At 45.3% G+C, this 20,115-nt stretch overlaps 1 long non-coding RNA gene across 1 annotated transcript in view; it reads right to left on the bottom strand.

The window, feature by feature from the left end:
• Nucleotides 1-7,083: 7,083 nt before the first annotated feature.
• The window catches only part of LOC146340093 (uncharacterized), a 29,421-nt gene continuing 16,389 nt past the window's right edge, over nucleotides 7,084-20,115 (bottom strand). Inside the window, exons 5-6 of the long non-coding RNA XR_014784575.1 lie at nucleotides 10,765-10,891; nucleotides 7,084-7,393 (exon numbers count right to left, since the gene is read on the bottom strand). This is a non-coding gene — a long non-coding RNA (uncharacterized LOC146340093). The remainder of the gene's footprint in view (nucleotides 7,394-10,764; nucleotides 10,892-20,115) is intronic.

Below are 20,115 nucleotides of genomic sequence, written 5' to 3'. Positions count from 1 at the left end.
AAGGAAGAAGGGAAATGATGCATAATTAGGAATATATAAAAGAAATTGTAATTAGTGTGCATAAGGTGAAAATGCAAATCTTCCTTGTGTCTTTGTAGATGAAGGTGTTCAGAAATCAGATGTTAATCCATGGAGATTTCATTAATGAGCCAACAGGAGTATAACAATTCAGCAGATATTTAATAGATACCTAAAATATGTTTATACATCTGTTGCATTCTCTTTTGTGACTCGTAATTAAAACAGCTATTGTAACTCTCTTGGGCAGACCTGTTTGGAAGGAAGAATGAATTGATAAATGGGAAAATATTGCTTTTGAAAGCAAGGCTGTATGGAAATTTGAGTATTGCAGTTTTCTTCAGTCTATCATGAATGATTAACTTTTTCATAGGGATACTTTTCATGATGACATACCTACACATGTTTCCCCCCATCCATACTTTATTTTTCAAAACAGACATTTATGGAAGCTAAGAAAATACTAGAGCTGGTCCACACACCTGAACATTGCAGGACCTCCATTTGTATGGTGGTGGAACACAGTGTGCATGCATCCGGGCACACACACGCACTTACACGCACACACACACACATCAATAACATATTAGATGAAGCTGCATGGACCATTTTGTGGTGGCAATCATAAACATCATCATCATCATCAATAGTTGTTAGTTGTTCATCTAATTTCTTGGTCGAATGTTGAGGTACATCCTGTATCCAGTAATCTTCTCTGCCATTATTAGGTGGGGTCACTGTTTAGTTGTAATGTCCTATGGCTAAATACAATAAAAATGACTGGACTAGAATAACATAATATATTATTCAACTGTTCATGCCTTCTGCTGAGTAGGGATGTTGGAGGAATCCACAATGGAGCAAAATGAGTTCAGATTCAACTCCCACAGATTCTGGAGCGGACCGGCTTTTCCTCTGTTGGGCAGATTCCATGGACTTGCAGACCATTTTTCCAACTATCCAGAATTTTGTGCAAATTCATCAAAGAAAAATGCACAAATTAAAAAAAAAATGGGGCAAAAATGTGCATTTCCCCCATAGGCTAAAGTGTAAAAATGCATATTTGGGGGAATTTGTACATTTTTGCAAGTGTGAATTTGGACAAATTTGCCCCCCCCCCAATTCTGTTGATTGGTGGACGATGGAATGAAAGGTGTCTGACAATCCGTGAAACACAGAAAGAATGGATTTTACACAATCCTTACTTGTGAATCATATATTCTGTTATTCCATGGTGGGGGCTCAAGTAGGGATGGATGGACTCATTTCCGTCTGGGATGCAGGAGAGCTCAATGAGCTGCCCCCCCCCCATTTGCATGGCCTAGACCCACTCAGCAAGCCTCCCTGCTCACCCTGCTTGCCTGCTGCATCACATGAGCTGCTGCCCCTCTGCACTGATGGCTCCGGCAGACAAGCTCTTGTGCTTTATGCGGCACCCCCCCCCCAAGCACTCTAGGTATGTTCTCCTCCTGAAGAGGACAGGACTGGAGCACCTGGATGCCGCTGAGTCCTCTCCTGCCTGCACCGGTTGTCAAGGGCTTCTTTGACAGCTGGCGGAGGAAGGATGGGTCCTGGTGCAGCACACCCCCCAGCGCTCTAGCCCTCTCCTCCTCCTGAGGAGGACAGGGCTAGAGTGCTTGGGCACCTACCCCTGCTGGTTGTCAAGGGCTTCCTTGACAGCTGGCAGAGGCAGGACAAATCCTTGGTGTTGCTCGGTGGCTGGGTCCATCAGCACCTCATGCCTCAGTGAGTGGAGTCTGAACCAGCCCTAGGATGCATTTGTTTCCTGCTGGATCTCAAGATTAGACATGATGGCATAATACACATAATGCTACTGCTAGCATCCTTTTTATTTCATATTTCTGTTGCCCCATCCAAGTCTTGTGAATTCAATTTCCAATTCATTAAAAGGTGTCTCTGGGAGATGGATGGAACTTTAGAAATAGCTTATCCTAATTCTAAATATTGATTTATCTTCCTGATGCAAAGTACAGGTAAATATTTATCCACCTTACTGCTGCAATTGGCAAGAAATGATGATAAACATTTGGACTACCTACATGGAAAGAGTGAACTCAGTGATGAATTCCAGAAGCTCTTGAATATTTAAGGTTCTCCACCCCTTCTTGGAAGAGAAATCATTACGCCTGTGAAGGATTTTCCTCGCAGAGTGATTTAGAAGCTGAGAGAATATACAACAGATGGGTGACACTGCACAACATTTCAGGGGAAGAGCCTATTTTACAGTCTCTTGTTTTTTCAGACATTGCAAAGCATACAAGAGTCAAGAAAGGTTAGGCACATGTCGAGTTCGGAAGACTCAAAGTTCATCTGTTTTTAACTGATCCATGCTTAAAAGGAAATCCTGTGGTCACGATTTTGTTACACTGGGTAAGTGTGTGTGAATGTATATTTTCTCATGCCCTCATAACTCCAACATAGCTGGAGGGATTTTCCTCAAATGTTCCAGAAATATTCATGATTGGGAGGGTGACCAAGCATGAAAAGTGTAAGAGAGAAAAAAAACACAATATTTTCAAAATGTGCCATGAAACCAGAGAGCTGCAATACAGCAATCGTCTGTGAGGTTAAATTTAGCTTTGTTACTAGTGAAAGCTGTCATGTTACAAAGAAATGTAAATTCTTCTGCAAAAAGGAGCTACAGTGCTTTCCTCATTTAACCTCTGCTTGAAGCAAGAACGATTTCCCTTGCAAGGCCCCATTATTTTTCTATACCACTCCAAAACTATTATTTCCTTTTGATTATAAAAGCAGTGGTGGGATGTGTAAAGATGCCAGGCCAGTATTTTATTTATGCTTATCTTCACACTAAAAAGCTTTTATTCACAATCCAATTGAAATTGAGCTTAAAATGCAGACGCTCTCTAAAGTAGTCCTGATCAGTCAGCCATCAGATTTGGCATATGAGGAGTTTTCCTGTCATACAAGGAGTGCAGAACAGCCCAAATATGTCTGGAATAACAAAGAGGGGTGGACACTATGAGGAAAGTGGGGATGGATCTACTCTTTTGTGGTATCTTTTTTTCCCCTCAGTGGATGTTGAAGCTAGCCCAGAAATTAAACTTAATTGTGAGGGAATGAAACATCAGCTAGATGTAAAAAAGAGACAGAACACAAGATAAAGGGGTTCATCACACAAAGCTGTTTATTTCGCAGCTTACCAGGGCTTCTGTTTCCGTATTCTAAGTAGGGATGTCAGAGAATTCTGCCTAGGGATGTCGGAGAATTTCTCCACTTATCTCTAGGAGGCCGAATGCCAATACATTCGGCCCCCCGAAATTGGTGGAGAAACAGTCTGCCCCCGTCCCCCCCCCCCGGAATGGGACTTACCTTTGTCGAATGTCCCTGGCGCTGGCGGCTCCCGGCGGCAGTTCGGCGGCGGTTCAGCGGCGGCGGCGGCTGGTCTTCCGACCGGCTGCTGCAGCCGCCATTTTCAAGGTGAAAAACAACAACAACAAACATGATAGGCTACGTAAAGATTTACGTAGCCTGTCATGGCTAGATTTTCAAAAAACACCGTGATAGGCTACGTAAATCCTTACGTAGCCTATCACGGCTGAATTTGGGGGGGGGGAAAAGGGCGCATGTAAATGGCGGCACCCATGGGCGCCTCCATTTGCGTTCCTTATTTGGGCATGTGTATTCTACATAAATGTTTACGTAGACCACACGTGCCCAAATAAAGAACGCAAATGGAGGTGCCCATGGGCGCCGCCATTTGCGTATGCACTTTTTTTTCCCCCCAGAGTCAGCCGTGCTAGGCTATGTAAAGATTTACATAGCCTATCACAGCTGACTGCAGGGACGCAAATGGCGGCGGCTATGGCCGCCGCCATTTGCGTCCCGGCAGGAGACGAGGTTCACGGCTGGAGGGACGGGGCGCCTCCCCCCCGGCCAGAATTTTGGCTGGAGGGATCGGGCGCCTCCCCCCCACCCAGAATTTAGGGGGGAGGATCGGAGCGCCTCCCCCCCACCGCGAAGCAAGCTGCAGGATAAGGTAAGGGACTTTCATCCATCCCTATCTGCCATGGACCCCAATGAGGCCGGATTCCAAGAATCCAGCCCCATTGCGGTCCGTGGTGGAATGGAGCACTCACCTCCGTGCCCTTCCAGAATCCATCCAGGCCGGCTCCTCCACCTGGTGATGCTGTGGAGCTGGCCGCCGACTCCGCAGAGCTGGTGATATGGCCAGCTGCGATTGCCATGCCGTATCGCTGTGCTAAGTCTGGACACAAATGTCATTCACTACACCATTTGCGTCCCTGCTTTTTCACATGATAGGCTACACAAATATCTACATAAATATAATTTGCGTAGCCTATCGCGTGAAAACAGGGATGCAAATGGCGTAGTGGACACCATTTGTGTCTGGACGTAGCACAGCGATACAGCATGGCAATGGCGGCCGGCCGTATTGCCAGTGCTGCAGAGCCAGCGCCCGGCTCTGCAGGATCACCATGGAGCAGAGCCAGCCTGGACAGATTCCGGGGGGAGGGATGGATTGCCTCCCCCCCTGTGGACCCCCCCACCCAGAAGGGGGAAGTGATCCGCCCATCCCTAATTCTAAGCAAGATAAAGATCAGCTCTTTACACAGACAAATTCTCTGCAGCCTTGGGGCAGACAGCAAGTGGTGAATTAGTGGGTTACTGGCGGGTTTCAAGTCTCTGTGTGTGCATGTGTGCATGTGCAAAGCAGCACGTGGGGGTGGGTGGCTTTGTTCCTTTCAGCCTTTTACATGGGAAGTTAATGTTTTCTTCTTCCTCCTCCTCCAGCCAGCTTCTGCTCGCTTTGAGCCTCTCCTAGCCAGGCCAAGAAAATTCTCCTCCCAGCCCAGGTCAACAGGCAGACATGCTGGAGGAGGGGGGTGGGGACTCACTGGGGAGAGCAATTGTGATTTTCCTTCTCTTCTCAATGGCTTCTTCTCAGGCTGTGGTTAAAGCAGAACCGCATATTTACAAACAGTCATTAAAGTGGATTTACATTCAAATTGTGGATTATCTCAGGGTTTTGTTTTTTGCTTTTTTTAGGATAAAGACCAAATATAGCTGGATGTAACCTGGAGGTTGAAAGTGTCATGTAAATGACCAGCAAACTTCTGAGAGTGACCAATCATGAGCCCACAATAAATTCCTCCTATAAAGACAGTTTTGTGTAAAGATGTTATAAGTGAATAACATTTAATAAGTGATGAATATTTACAATGTGCTTATATGGGCATGGGGTTCAAGCCCTATATGATTCCAGTCATGGAGTGGGGACAGCATATGTTGTCCTCGGATTTCTTTAAGACAGAGACATCTGTTCTTCTGGATATGATCACCCCAATTAAAGTGTCATATCAGCAAAGAGGAGAAAACGGTGGAAATTGAGAGGCTTTATTCCCTAGCCAAAGATTTTGGTCCTGCTTAAATCAAAGTTTAATTCTTTAATTGTATATTTTTAAAAAATATTTGGGGCACAATCCTATGCATATTTAAACAGAAAATAGTCCAACAATTTCCAGCATGGCTGGCTGGGGAATGCTGGGAGCTGTAAGGCTTTTTTTTTTTTTTCTGTCTAAACAGCCATAGGATTGCACCCTTAATGTATCTCCAAGTAAGTCCACATTCATAACTTGCAGTGCAATCCTATTTACTTAGAAGTAAGTCCACTGTATGCAAAGGGATTTACTTCTCAGTAAGAGTAGGGATGGACAAATCAGTCTTTTTCCAGACTGTGTTGTTTCCACATCTGTTCATCCATAAATCTGTTCTGTCCCATTTCCATTAATGTGCAATTAGACAAACAAACAAAAATCTGCATGAACATTTGCATCTAAATATCTATTTAAATATTATTCTTGTCTTTTTTTCTCTTAAAATACACATCTCTGAACACATTTCCTCTCAAAATATGCTTGTTTTGATAGATTCTTTCGAGCCATGAACTGAATTGGAACATTCTGGAACTGCAAAAACTGGTGTATAACTAAGTTCAAATTTGCACGTTAGTCTAGAAGGTGCAGATCAGGCCCATTTCTATCAGAAACTGATTGAAGTAAGCATATTTAGGTTTGCAGACTTAGAGAACAATCCTATGGTCACTGAGAGGGTGTCCAAGGGGTCATATAGCGTAGCAGTTTTCCCCCTTCAAGGGTGTAGAGAGAGGTCCCCCGCAGAAGGAGATATCTGGCCTTGAATCATCCCTCCCAGCCACCACAGAAACCTCTGTAATGGCTTCCTCCCCAAGGTTGGAACCACAAGCTGCAGGGTGGTGCTGGGGGGAGGGGCATGTTTGGGCTGTGCTGGTAGGTGGGGAGGGAAAGCCCTCAGCCCTATCCCCACAGGAAGGCAGATGTTACACCAGCCCTGGAGCTGGTGTAACTTATCTCCCTCCCACATGGGAGGGTTTTTTTTTCTTCCAGCCAAGAGAAACTCTGCATTGGGTTGGAGGGTGGGTGGGATGACTCCCTCTTCAGTTCTGCCCTGTGGCAAGAACCCAACAGGGTTTAGGACAGATTAGAGGCTCAGATATTGGAGTGCTCCATCCATGAGGATATCATAGGACTGTTTTCTTAGATGGCTTTGAAGCTGAGTTCAGAGACAGAATATTTAAAGCCCCAGTTCTTCATAGGCACACATTTTATTGCACTTGATATTACTGGACAGACTTTATCCATTCTAAATTCTATATTAACACTAGAGAATCAAAACTGAATGAATCTTCCCAAGTAAATGATCAATTCAGGTCTTCTGTTTTCATGTGATGCTTCATCGTTTTGGTGCAGGAGGCATAGAGGTAAGGAAGTGAACCAAATATTAATGTGCATCACCATGCCTGGTGGTCATGCAAGGTAATATATTTTCTCTCTCTCTGATGAGAAGTAGTCAGTGGGGAGAGGAGAAGAGCATTGAGAGCTTTCATCTGGTTCCCACTGGAACCACTTGTTCTGCCTCCACATGGTCAAAACAGCTGCCTAATTTGGAGCCTAGCTTTCAAGTATTTCACATCATGTGCAGTAACAAGGTGAGAAGAGATAGGGAAAAATAAGCAACTTTTGTTATGCTGTGTGATTTTTTTAATGTATATTTTATTGAAGCTACTGACAGTTCTTGTCTTACTGGGTAATACTAATATGAAACATGGTCTGTTGCTGTTTTTCAAGATGCATTATGACCCCGAGATTTGGTATCACTTGTACTTCTAACTCGTATTGCTTCACATTCTTCTTTCTTAAATCCCGTGAAGGGTATACTGAAATATTGGCTCTCTCCCAGTGCTCCTTTACTCCATGGCCATCCAAAGAGGCCAGTCGTCTAGCAATAGGGGTAATCTTGCACACGGGGAAGAGTATTATTCCCTTCCTTCTGATATCTAGGGATGAATGAGAAAATAGTTTCAGTTCATTTCTGATCAGTGTTTACCCAGCTTGCACTTCCTGAACTGAACATAGATTCAGATACAATCTGGAGTTGTAGGCCATACATTTCCAAGCTTGCAATGTTATTTGCAGACCCACACAAAAATGCTTTCAACAGCATGTGTACATTGGAATTAGGGATGTCAGAGACTTTCTCCACGAATCTCCGGGAGGCCAAATGCCAACGCATTCGGCCCCCCGAAATTGGTGGGGAAATTCTCTGACACCACCCGCCCTTCCCCTGGGATGGGACTTACCTCGTGCGAATGTCCCTCATGGCGGCGGGTCCCGGTGACGACTCGGTGGCGTTTCAGCGGCAGCGGTGGCCAGTCTTCTGACCGGCTGCTGCCGCTGCCATTTCCAAGTAAAGTAAAAAAAAAAAAAACAACAACGTGATAGGCTACGTAAAGATTTACGTAGCCTATCACGGCTAGATTTTCAAAGTCAGCCATGATAGGCTACGTAAATCTTTACGTAGCCTGTCATGGCTGACTTTGAAAAGAAAAAAAAAGCGCGTACGCAAATGGCGGCGCCCATGGGCGCCGCCATTTGCGTTCCTTATTTGGGCACGGGTAGTCTACGTAAAGATTTACGTAGACTATGGAGAAAATAAGAGCAACGCTATTTGTGTTGCCCTTATTTTCGCCGTACTCTACGTAAATCTTTACGTAGACTACCTGTGCCCAAATAAGGAACGCAAATGGTGGCGCCCATGGGCGCCACCATTTGCGTACGCGCTTTTTTTTTCTTTTCAAAGTCAGCTGTGATAGGCTATGTAAAGATTTACGTAGCCTATCATGGCTGACTTTGAAAATCAAGCCATGATAGGCTATGTAAATCTTTACGTAGCCTATCACGTTGTTTTTTTTTTACTTTACTTTTTTTCTTTCGCGGCCGGGGAGACGGGGTGCTCCCCCCCGGCCAGAATTTCGGCGGGGAGGGATGGGGTGCCTCCCCCCCGGCCAGAATTTCGGCGGGGAGGGGCGGGGCGCCTCCCCACCTGCCAAGAATTTCAGGGGGAGAAACGGAGCACCTCCCCCCCAAAAAAAAGCTGCGGGACCAGGTAAGGGACTTTCGTCCATCCCTAGGAAAAATGTGCATGAAAAAAGTGTACTTTTGAAAAATGCGCACACAGTTTAATCGATGGGAGAACATTGAATTAGGGGTGTACGAAACCCACTTACCTTGCATCCACTGGGGGAGTTTTTGGGAGGAAGGTGATCTGGTCCTTCCCCCTGGAATCCTTCCAGGCCAGCTCCACTCCGCAGTGAGTCTGTGGAGCTGCCGGCCAGGGCCGGCAGCTGCCGGACTTCCGGCCATGGCCGGTCTCCGGATGCGAATAGCGTCTGGCCTAGCAGACGCCATTTGCGTCCCTTCCCCTTCTGTGATAGGCTATGTAAAGCTTTACCTGCCTATCACAGAAGAGGAAGGGACGCAAATGGCGTCCACTAGGCAGGACGCCATTCGCGTCCAAAGACCGGCCGTGGATGGACACGGCCAGAGCTGGAGCTGGAGATGCCAGCCTGCCAGGTAGGATCCGTCTGGGTTGGACTTCGTGGGATGGCGGGGTGGGGTGGTCTATTCAGCCATGGACTCAGGGGGGGGGATTCTTAGAATCCTTCCCCCCCGGAATCTGTGGCGGAATTCTCCGCCATCCCTACAATGAATACATTTCAAAGATGTACACAATTGATGCATACATTTGGAAAAATACACACAAAAATATGCACAAATTTTCGAGCAAAAAGCCTCTCGATTGCAACCTGATATAGGCATGAGACAAAAAGAGCTTCAAAGTGGAATTTGAAGATCTTTGATGAATTTGAGTTATGACATTGTATCCTTTTCTCAAGAAACAAATACATTGTAGTTCAGCATTTCGGTGTACTTCAGTGTGTCATGGCATATATAACTCAAAGAACAACATGTACAGATAGGCATTGCAGTGAGACATGTCCATTTAGCAGGAGATATCTACCCATATCGCATGTGTTTTTCAAATCACATGTTCAAATACAAACAATATATGTGTGCATCTGGGATGCTTCTGAAATTGTTGTCATCTTTATTTCTCCCAGGATTTTAGATTTCTGAATGAAATCAGGTGTTGTTTCCAAAATGGAATTGATGCTAGGAATTCTCAACTTTTCCATTTTTAAAAAAATTCCCAGTAGTGTACAGAATACCATGCCTTGGCAGTTTGCTGCAGCTTTCAGTTCTGTTAGTTCATTCATGTATTTTTAGGGATGTACGAAAGTCACTTACCTTGCCCGAAATTTGATTCACAGTGGGGGGGAGGCGCTCCGTCCCTCCCCCTGAAATTCTGGCTGTGGGGGAGGCGCCCTGTCCCTCCCCCCGGAAATTCTGGCCGGGGGGGAGGCGCCCTGTCCCTCCCGCCGTGAGTCCTGGCTGGCCAGGAACGCAAATGGCGGCGGCCGTAGCCGCCGCCGTTTGCGTCCCTGCAATCAGCCATGATAGGCTACGTAAATGTTTACGTAGCCTATCATGGCTGAGTTAAAAAAAAACAAAAAACCCCGCGCGTACGCAAATGGCAGCGCCCATGGGTGCCGCCATTTGTGTTCCTTATTTGGGCATAAATTTACGTAGACTACGGCGAAAATAAGGGGAACGTAAATAGCGTAGCATCTAAGCTATTTGTGTTGCACTTATTTTCGCCGTAGTCCACGTAAATGTTTAGTAGACTACAAGTGCCCAAATAAGGAACGCAAATGGCGGCACCAATGGACGCCGCCATTTGGTACGCGCCGTTTGTTTGTTTTTTTACTCAGACATGATAGGCTACGTAAACATTTACATAGCCTATCACGGTATTTTTAAAAAATCTAGCTGTGATAGGCTACGTAAATGTTTACGTAGCCTATCACGTCTTTTTTTTTTTTTCCTGGAAATGGCGGTGGCGGCAGCTGGTCAGAAGACCGGCTGCCACAGCCACCACCGCCGCTGCCGCTGAACCGCAGCCGAACCGCCGCCGGAGCCGCTGCCGCCAGGGACATTCGCACAAGGTAAGTCCCATCCCGGCGGGGCGGGGGGCAGACCGTTTTGCCACTGATTTCGGGGGGCCTAATGCGCTGGCATTTGGCCTCCCCGAGATTCGTGGCAAAATTCTCTGACATCCCTATGTATTTTACCAATCTTCACATGAGTATTGTTAAAACTCTGCAAAAAAAGAGTGTTGTGCCCCAAAATTTTACTCCTTTTCTTAACCATGTTTTTTTTTTTTAACCAACCACCCCCCACCCCCAATTTGCAATAGAAAAATGTCTAATGCAGGAGGAGAATTTTGGTGATAGACTTTTTAACTTACCTTATGTGCTGTGTTGGCCAGGCCAAGGTTGGGTTATGTATGCTTCTTTCTGTGAAATGTCTCTCCAGTGCTCTGCAGTCTCCTCATATACCGGTGATGGGACAACTTCCAAGTTCCTCCACCACACCTGAGAGGAGCAGACTAGTTAAGGAGGTGCCAGGCAGGCTGCCTGGAATATACAGTTCTGTCCTGGTAATGGCCACTTCTGCCTCCTCTACGCCACCCTGCATCTACTGCCTGGGACAGCTGCCCCAGTCTGCCTAATCGTACGGCCTCCCTGCTACTTCCAAAGCATTTTGTCTTGATCAGGTTTCCTTTCTTTCCCTTTCCTAGAACAGTTTCCACCTCAGAAGAGTCTCCGTTAATTCTTAAATCACTCCTCCACTTTTTGATGGCTAATTGTTTTCCAGAAACTAGTGCTCATCATCCAAACAGTGAAGGCCTCATTCACTAGATGGCTTAGAGGCAAACATAGGATTAATTCATCTAATAATGCATAACTCCAGCTTTGAGTTATGTCCCACTTCAGCTGAGACAGCACTAGCACAACTTTCAAGTTGCAGTCAAAGACTATGGCTGCAACCCTATGCATACATGCCTGACATTAAGCTCCCTCAAACACATTCTTGCAAATAAACATGCACATGGATGGGCTGAAAAGGTCACAACAGGCTGTATAACTCTTTGCTGCTTGACACTTTTTTTTTTTTGGCTCAATAGGAAATATATCAAATAGTCCCCAAAGTGCCTGGCTTCATCTTCAGAGCTCTATACTCAAGACCTGAAGCACATAAGTTTGGGAAGAAGTATGTACAGTCCCAGAGCTAGCACAATACAAACTCAGTGTGCTAGTGTAGCAAATCTCAGGATCAGATGGTTGGATTTTTTTTTTTAAAGAATTAAATGAAACATTGTTCTCCCCATTTGTCTGGTTATGTTGGACTTTCAATTTTCTTGGTACTTCTATACGCTTGAGTTCTTGATTTGTCACATTGCAAGAAAACCATTCCTTAAAATTTATTTTTGACTATATGTAAGTATTCTGAATTCCAGTTCCATCAAGCAAATTAATTCCATGAAAGAAGTTGAGAGTGTTTCATTTTGGGCTGTTGCCAAACTTCTGCATGAGGACTTTTAAGATCAGTCTTCTCAGTAATGAAGAAACAAGGAAATTAGTGTGGCGGCTGAACTGAAGACTAAAATAAGCTAGTTTGAAAAACAAATTTCAGAAAAGTGGAACAAAGATTTGTGGTTAACATTACAGACTGAACAGATGACGTCTGATGACATTTTATCATAAAGACAAAATCACAGTCCTTTTACATTAAAACAAAAACATTGGGGGATTATTTGGCAGAGTGTATTAACCTTCCATGTATGCAGTAAAACATTTCCAAACAGACTGTTGAAAACCTGCAAGATTATCTAGCCCTATATAATATATTTGGATAAAGCGTAGATGCTTTTCTTACCAAACAGCACTAAAGACACGTTCAAGCCATGTTTAAATATTAAAGAATGAAACATTCTGATGTCAAGTGGAAAACTCACTTAGAGTGCAATCCTACCAGATTGATGCTCTTCAGACAGAGGGCTCTGAGACTGGAACCTTCTGCCCATACAAATTCCTGTTGGTAAGAGCTAGGGGTGGACGAAAGTCACTTACCTGTCCTCGAAGGACGTTCGCGGTGGGGGGGAGACGCTTCGCTGGTCCCCCCGCGAAGTTCAGGCCGGGGGGGGCCTCCCGCCTCGGCCCGGCCGAAATTCAGGCTGGGGGGGAGGCTTACCGCCTCGCCCGGCCGAAATTCAGGCCGGGCAGGAGGCTTCCCGCCTCGCCCGGCCGCGAACGCGAAAGTTAAAAAAACCCAAAAAAACGCCCCCTGATAGGCTACATGACGATTCACGTAGCCTATCACGGCTAGATCTGCAAAGTCAGCCATGATAGGCTACGTCAATCGTCACGTAGCCTATCATGGGTGACTTAAAAAAAAAAAAAGCGCATACGCTAATGGCGGCCCCCATAGGGAGCCGCCATTCGCGTTCCTTATTTAGTCGCTGTAGTCTACGTAAATGTTTATGTAGACTACGGCGAAAATAAGGGCAACGCAAATAGCGTTGCCCTTATTTTCGCCGTAGTCTACGTAAATCTTGACGTAGACTACAGTGACCAAATAAGGAAGGGGAATGGCGGCTCCCTATGGGGGCTGCCATTATCCGTACACACTTTTTTTTTTTTTTTTAAAGTCACCCGTGATAGGCTACGTGACGATTGACGTAGCCTATCACGGCTGACTTTGCAAATCTAGCCGTGATAGGCTATGTGAATCATCACGTAGCCTATTAGGGGGAGTTTTTTTTTTTCTTTCATTGCAATGGCGGCGGCGGCAGCCGGTCGAAAGACCGGCTGCCGCTCCCGCCTCACTCGAACACCCGCCGAACCGTCGGCTGGCCCAGCCACCAGGAGGGACATTTGGCGAAGGTAAGTCCCGTCCCGGGGGGGGGTGCGGGGGGCGGGGGGGTGCAGAGGATTTCTCCCCGAAACTTGTTTGGGGGGCCGAACACCTTGGCGCTCGGCCCCCCGAAGTTTCGGGGAGAAATTCTCCGCCAACCCTAGTAAGAGCCAGGCATGGTGGGTGGAACGATGGAGGTGTTTCCCCTCCCATCCAACCTTAAAAACCATTTTCAGCTTGATGGGCCTCTCAGTCCATCTAGCTGATTTACCTTGCTCTGAGTGGGAGAGATGACAGAAAGACATGTGAATCCCTCCTAGGGATGAACAGGTGCACCTCCATCCAGGTTCTCTGCCCTTGCTCATGTGCCCCCAGACCCACGCCTGACCCCCACACACACTCACTGAGCTGCCCACACTCATCCTCGGCCCATTCAGCAATCTCTGTGGCTGCTATTTTGTGAAAAATATGGTAGGTGCAGATATGCACACTTTTCCTCTTAAGCAAAATGGCGCTGTGAATGGCCGATATACGCATAGTTACAGGTGGAAATGGGCTGTTTACACCTGTAACCTGGTGTATATCAGCCATTCACAGCACCTTTTTGCATAACAGCAAATGTGCACATATCTCCGCCTACCTTTTGGGGGAAAATGGTGGCAGCAGAAATCGCTGGACAGGCCCCAGGTGAGTGCAGGCAGCTCGGTGAATGGGGGGGGCGGTCAGGCAGGGCAGGAGGCTCAGCAGACATGGCTTGGGGCAGCAGGCTGGGGGGGGTGTCAGCTGGACTCCTGAACCTGTCCAGGCATCTGTGCCATCCCAAAACTGCCCTCTCTATCTCTGCCTACCATCATGGTTCCTTTCCTCCCTCCCTGCCCCTTTTCAGAGGTTGCAACAGCAACTTTGGAATAGGAGCCACCATGGAGCTTTCTGTGGCAGTTGGGAGGGCTGGGGGTAGGCTCAGATCCCTCCCCTCAGGTCATAGCTGTGTAAACAGCTTTAAGTGCATGTGGAATCTCAACCATCCTATGGTCTCTGAGATGTGCTGGTTATTTTATTGTTGTTTTCAATTTTTATGGCTGTAAACCACACCAAGGGAATTTGTCAGTTGGGCTAAATAAATAAATAAATAGATAGATCTGTGAACTGCCCAGAGAGCTTCGGCTACTGGGCGGTATAGTAATGTAATAAATAAATAAATAAATAAATAAATAAATAAAGCAATCTTCAAAATCAATATTCCAAATCTGAAGCTTCAAAATGAAATAGATTTGCCTATCAGCAAAATTCTATGAGCCACTTCACTTCACTGAGACTTGCTGGATGCTCCATATGTCCTTGAAATTTGCACAGTATTTCCTATTGGTCATTCTTCTACCATGTCAGTGAGTAAAACTACATTGTGTCAGGTACTACACAACATGTAGAACTACATTGTGTCTCCTCTCAGTAGACAATAACCTCCTGACTCACAGTATGACCAAAAGAAGGTGACTAAAAAAAACCAGGATGAAAATATCTGCTCTATGGATTGTACATAATTTAGCTTCTGTCATATATGACCAAAACTGCAGCAAGCAACACAAAGCAGCTGTGTATGGCAGGACAACATGGCTGTAACACCGTGTTACTTCATATAATGCACTGAAAATATTAATGAGAAGTATGTGACTACTCTACTTGCTTCCACACTCTACGTGCTTCTTATAAGCCACATAACATTTTAGCTCAGGCTTGTGGGATGTCTTCCTCACTCACCATGAGAGTACGTTCAAGCCCATTTTCTGGGGCATAATATAAAATCATCACTTTTGCTTGTGGCAAATGAGTTACCACCTCTGTCATGAGTAGGGACACCAAGAAATTGAAAATTTGTCTGAAATTGAATTCTGGACCGTTGTTTGAATTTGTTCTCATCTGAGATATCTGAGAGAAGCAAAGTGTTTTGACAAGGCTACCAAAATTGGGGGTGGGGTCAATGTAAAAATGTCAAGGTTGACTTTGAAGCAAAACTGGAAGTGAACTTGCAGAAGTGGTGTGCTCTTCAGGCAAATATACCTCAGGAATTTTGAAGGAAGACTAAAGTGTCTCAATAGGAGATCTGACATTTCTAAAGATGTGGGCCACATATTGCTTACCATGAAGCAGGCATCAGCCTGTGGTTTGTCTGAAACAGAGTTTAGGTTGTTGTTGTTTAAGAAAATGGTGCATTTTCAAAGGTTTCATTTACTGGATACAGTGGCTTTTTAGCTAATTTAGTTCAGTTCAACGTTATTTGGAAGAGATACAAGCCCTTAAAAAAAAGTGGTTGGACTTCGCATGCTTTCCTAGGCATGAAAAACAAAAATAAGCTATGAAGCTGATTGAATAGTTCTCTCCTTGTTTTCTTTCTATTTCAGTGAGGTTGTTTCATTGTGTACCACAGGTATTTTTTTATTGTGCCACTAGGCATGGCATCGTAAGATGCTTTACATAATAAAACTAATCAAACCAGTAAAAAATACAACTGAAATCAAGCTCTCTGTCATAAAATTCAATAAGCAGTAAAAGCTACATTCCAAGTCTGTGTTCCCAACGTGAATGTAAAAAGCTATATTATCACACAGAAATCTTGGCAATACAGATATACCAAGTGTATGAAACAACCAAGAAAATGACTCCCCCTCCCCCCACCCCTCCCCCTTTAATGTCTGCAAATCTTTGGGAATGGAGAAAATTGCATCATTCACTCTTTGCAATGAGTCTCAAATCAATACAAACTCTTTAACACAAAATAGAGATGAAAGGAGATTACGATCCGTTTTACAGTTCTCTTATGTAGAGTAACACAGCAAACACTGATAGGATGGAGTTTGAAAGAAATTTGAGTAAAAAGATAAATGTATATGACAACTTCCTGCACTCCCAATATGACCATTTGGTACACAACTGGAATTATAGGAAAAGGCTGGTCTTGTTATAACATTTGCTGCTCCAGACATTATATAATGTTGGTCACAGTCAGAGTGGTGTCATTTTAACCTTCAACTGGGGATAGCATGAGATTTCAGCGGGGAGGACAAGATTAATGGCAATGTTTGAAGGCTTGCTCTTTTTAACATACATTTTAACTTGCAAACAAACACATACACCCCACATTTTATGCGAAATTTCCTGTGGTAACTTTTTATATCTCATACATAAAGGTCAGAAGGCACCGTACAACTATACCATCTTTTTTTGTTTTTCTTAACTGATTTTCTGTGGGAAATAAAAAAGATGGAATAAGTTTACGTAGCCTATGACAGCTAAAACGGGAATGGAAATGGCGTCCCCTACACCATTTGCATTCCCGCTTTAGCTGTCATAGGCTATGAAAATATTTATGTAGCCTATCACGGAGAAAATGGGAACGCAAATGGTGTAGGGGATGCCATTTGCGCCCCCGCTTTAGCCGTGATAGGCTACGTAAATATTTATGTAGCCTATCATGGGCTACCATAGGGACGCAAATGGCGTCCCCTACTCAGGATGCCATTCACGTCCGCAGCAGCCCGGCAGCAGCTGGAGCCGCCACCGCTGGAGCCGAAGCCGCAGCTGGAGGTAGGCTCCATTTCGCGGGGCTTTCGCGGGGTGGTGGGGCGGGTTTCCATTCCGCCACGGATTCCAGGGGGACGAATTCACTGGAATTTGGCCCCCCTTGGATCTGTGGCAGAATTCTCTAACATCCCTAAATATAACCCAATGGAACTTTGTTCTTTTTTATTATTTTTTTTAAAACAAAACAAAACACAACAACAACATAAACACACAATACACATACACTAAAATATCTCTTAAGATTATAAGATATCTCTACCTTTGGCTCCCCTTACACAACAAAAGAACTTTGTTCTTTTAAGGGAGCAATCCTATTGTGATAGGTGGCCACCTCCAAATTCAGAGGCAACCTCCCATCCTATGCATGGTGGGAAGATCATGGAGGGGATCTTCTCCTCAGCTAGACAGCTTATTTTGGCTCTCTAGCCAGAGCGGTTCAGAGTGTGGGGGGGGATGACACATAGGAAGTATAGTGACTAGACTTCCACTGTCCCCGCCCCTCCCTGTTCCTGGGAATGCCCCCTTCCCTCCTACTCCACACTGCTCTTCTGAGCCCAGAGCCCGGGACTATCCATGGTGCCTACAAGGTGGTGGGGGAGGAGGTGGGGAGGTGGTTTTCTGGGAACCAACCCCAGACTGCGGGCTCCGAGGTTGGTTCCCAAAAATCAAAATATCATATGGCCATCTAACCACTGTCTAGCGGCTATAGGATTGCGCCCTAAGTTACATAAAATGGTTGATTCTCTTGATTTCCCTTTGTTACAGACTGCTGTAACTTCACTCTACACAATAACTCAGGAATATTAAGTTGCTACTTTATGTCACTATTGCTCTACTAGTTTTCTCATTGTGCTCCCAGTATTGCATATTTTAGTTGGTTGGAAGGAAACATGCAGGCTGAAGGCCTAGGCACAGCCTGTGCCAACTTCTTTTTTTCCATAATAAAAGATTTAGGCTTTAATCCTTTAGGGTGCAATCCTATTTAGATAGGCAGCTGCCTCTGAACTCAGAGCCAACTGCCTATCCAAAGCAAGGCAGGAGAAGCACAGGTGGGTCATTCCTTCCGCACCTCTCCTGCCCTGCTTTTTCTGCTAGACAGCCGATTGTGACGGTCTAGGCATGGGGGGGTGAGCAGGAGAGGAGGCTGCTGTACATACAGTTCCACTCTCCCTGCCCTGGAACGCCCCCAGCCATGCCCCTTTTCAGCCCCTCTATGCTCCTCTTCCGAGCATGGAGGATGGGGCTTCTCTGTGCTGCCTGCAAGGCAGCGCAGAAATGGGCAGAGGTCAGTTTTCCGGGAACCGACCTCGGAGCGCAGGCTGTCTCCCAGGTCAGTTCCCAGAAAACAGCATATCCTATGGCCATCTAGCTGCTGTCTAGAGGCCATAGGATTGCTCCCTCCCTCACTTACCTGTAAGCCCAATTGAAGTGAATGGGACGTACATCTGAGCAGATATGTATAGAATTGCACAGTTGACTTGTAAACCAGGGGTTTGAATCTCTTTCAGACTGAGGGCTGAATTCCATCTCAGAAAAGCTCTTGAGGGCAACATTTCAGTTGTGGGTTGGGCTGAAGGCAAAGGGGGCAGCACCAATAATACCAGCATATTTCAGCTTAAAGCTTGTGCTGCCAGGAGGCAGGAGCTAAGCCATAGGGGAGATATTTCAACCTTTTATAATGGGGAAGAAGACTGCACAAAAGCCAGGAACCATCAAACAATAGGCGGTTGGAGGAAGGGAGGGTAGCTATCTGGGATAGGGATGTCGGAGAATTCTGCCACGAACTCCAGTGAGACCAGATTCAAAAGAATCCAGCCTCCCGAGTCCATGGTGGAAAGGATCCCTTACCTCCACCTCCCTGCAGAATCACCTCAGCTGGATCCTCCCCACTGATGGCTCTGGAGCACCAGCGATATGGCTGCCATTGCCTTGCCATATTGCTGGCTGAGGTTGACTCCAGACACAAATGGCATCCACTACACCATTTGCAGCCGTAAAGCTCTTAGATTAAACTAAATGCAGCCATAAATGGCTGCATTTAGCTTAAACTAAGGGCTTTACGGCCGTAAATGCTGTCTGCTATGACATTTGCATCTGTGGTTTTTCATGCGATAGGCTAGCCTATCGCGGGAAAAACCACAGATGGAAATGGCATAGCAGACACCATTTGCGGCTGTAAAGCCCTTAGTTTAAGCTAAATGCACCTGTTTATGGCTGCATTTAGCTTAATTAAGGGCTTTACGGCCTCAAATGGTGCAGCAGGTGCCATTTGCGTCCGGAGTCAGCCCTGCCCAATATGGCACAGCAATGGCAGTTGCCCATATCGCTGGCGATATGGACCCGGTGGCTGGCTCCATGGAATCACCGTGGAGCAACACCGGCCAAAGGGGATTCCAGGGGGAGGGACGGATCACCTCCCCCCCATGGAACCCCCCTCGAAACAAAAGGTAGGGGTTCTGCCCATCCCTTATCTGGGAAATTCTAGAGAGATGGATTGGGAATGCCACAGGATTGAGGTTTGTAAAGAATGTAGTCATATCTGAAATAATGGGGTGTTTTGGAAATAATGTCAATTTTTAACATATAGAATAGTGAACAGTTTTACTCAAACAGGAACAAAATGGGTTCCCTTGTAGTGAAAATTCACTTCTCACAAGTAACTAGAAGAGTGCATTGCATAAACTGAGTAATGGCCTTTTTATAGATATGGTCACTTTTATGCAAACATATAAAGCTGGAATTTTGAGGTTTTTTTCAGTAAAACCATATTACATACATTTGTAAGTACCATATTTGCAGCTGGGCTCCTCAGCAAATTCCCCCTGTTCCTATGTCATGCTACAGTTTTGGGTTACCATGCTAAAATATTAATGCAAACTGTATTAAAAGGTGCTAAAATGTCCCAACTTTCAAAATATGCCCTGTTCATGAAAAAACACACACCTTGTGCTTGAATATTGCCTCAGCTCTATCAGCATGGTGAACCATTTTCTATTCTATTCCTATCAATGTTATTCAAGCATGCCCTTAAAATTATCCACATTAATGCCTATGGGGATACTTATGGGCAGTTTGCATTTTATCTCAGTTCATTGGAATGTCTGCAACATCAGTCACTATTTCTTCTGCAGAGACTCCCCTTCTGTAATTCCCCTTTCTGTACTTAAGAATTAATCCCAACTTAGTTTTGATCCAGTTGCATGTATTAAAAGGTTCACAATGGGAATTACAGAAAGCATTGAATTAGGAATTATTTCCTACATACTTGTGACAAAAAAATTTTATATATGTAAAAGGCATTCCAGTCTGTCACTGTGTGGAA

Source organism: Heloderma suspectum, chromosome 7, assembly GCF_057233095.1.
Source record: "Heloderma suspectum isolate Gila_16-S chromosome 7, 16-S_ref, whole genome shotgun sequence".
Lineage (NCBI taxonomy): Eukaryota > Metazoa > Chordata > Lepidosauria > Squamata > Helodermatidae > Heloderma > Heloderma suspectum.
The sequence above is the reverse complement of the archived record's forward strand: the minus strand, read 5'-3'. Positions and strand labels throughout refer to the sequence as shown.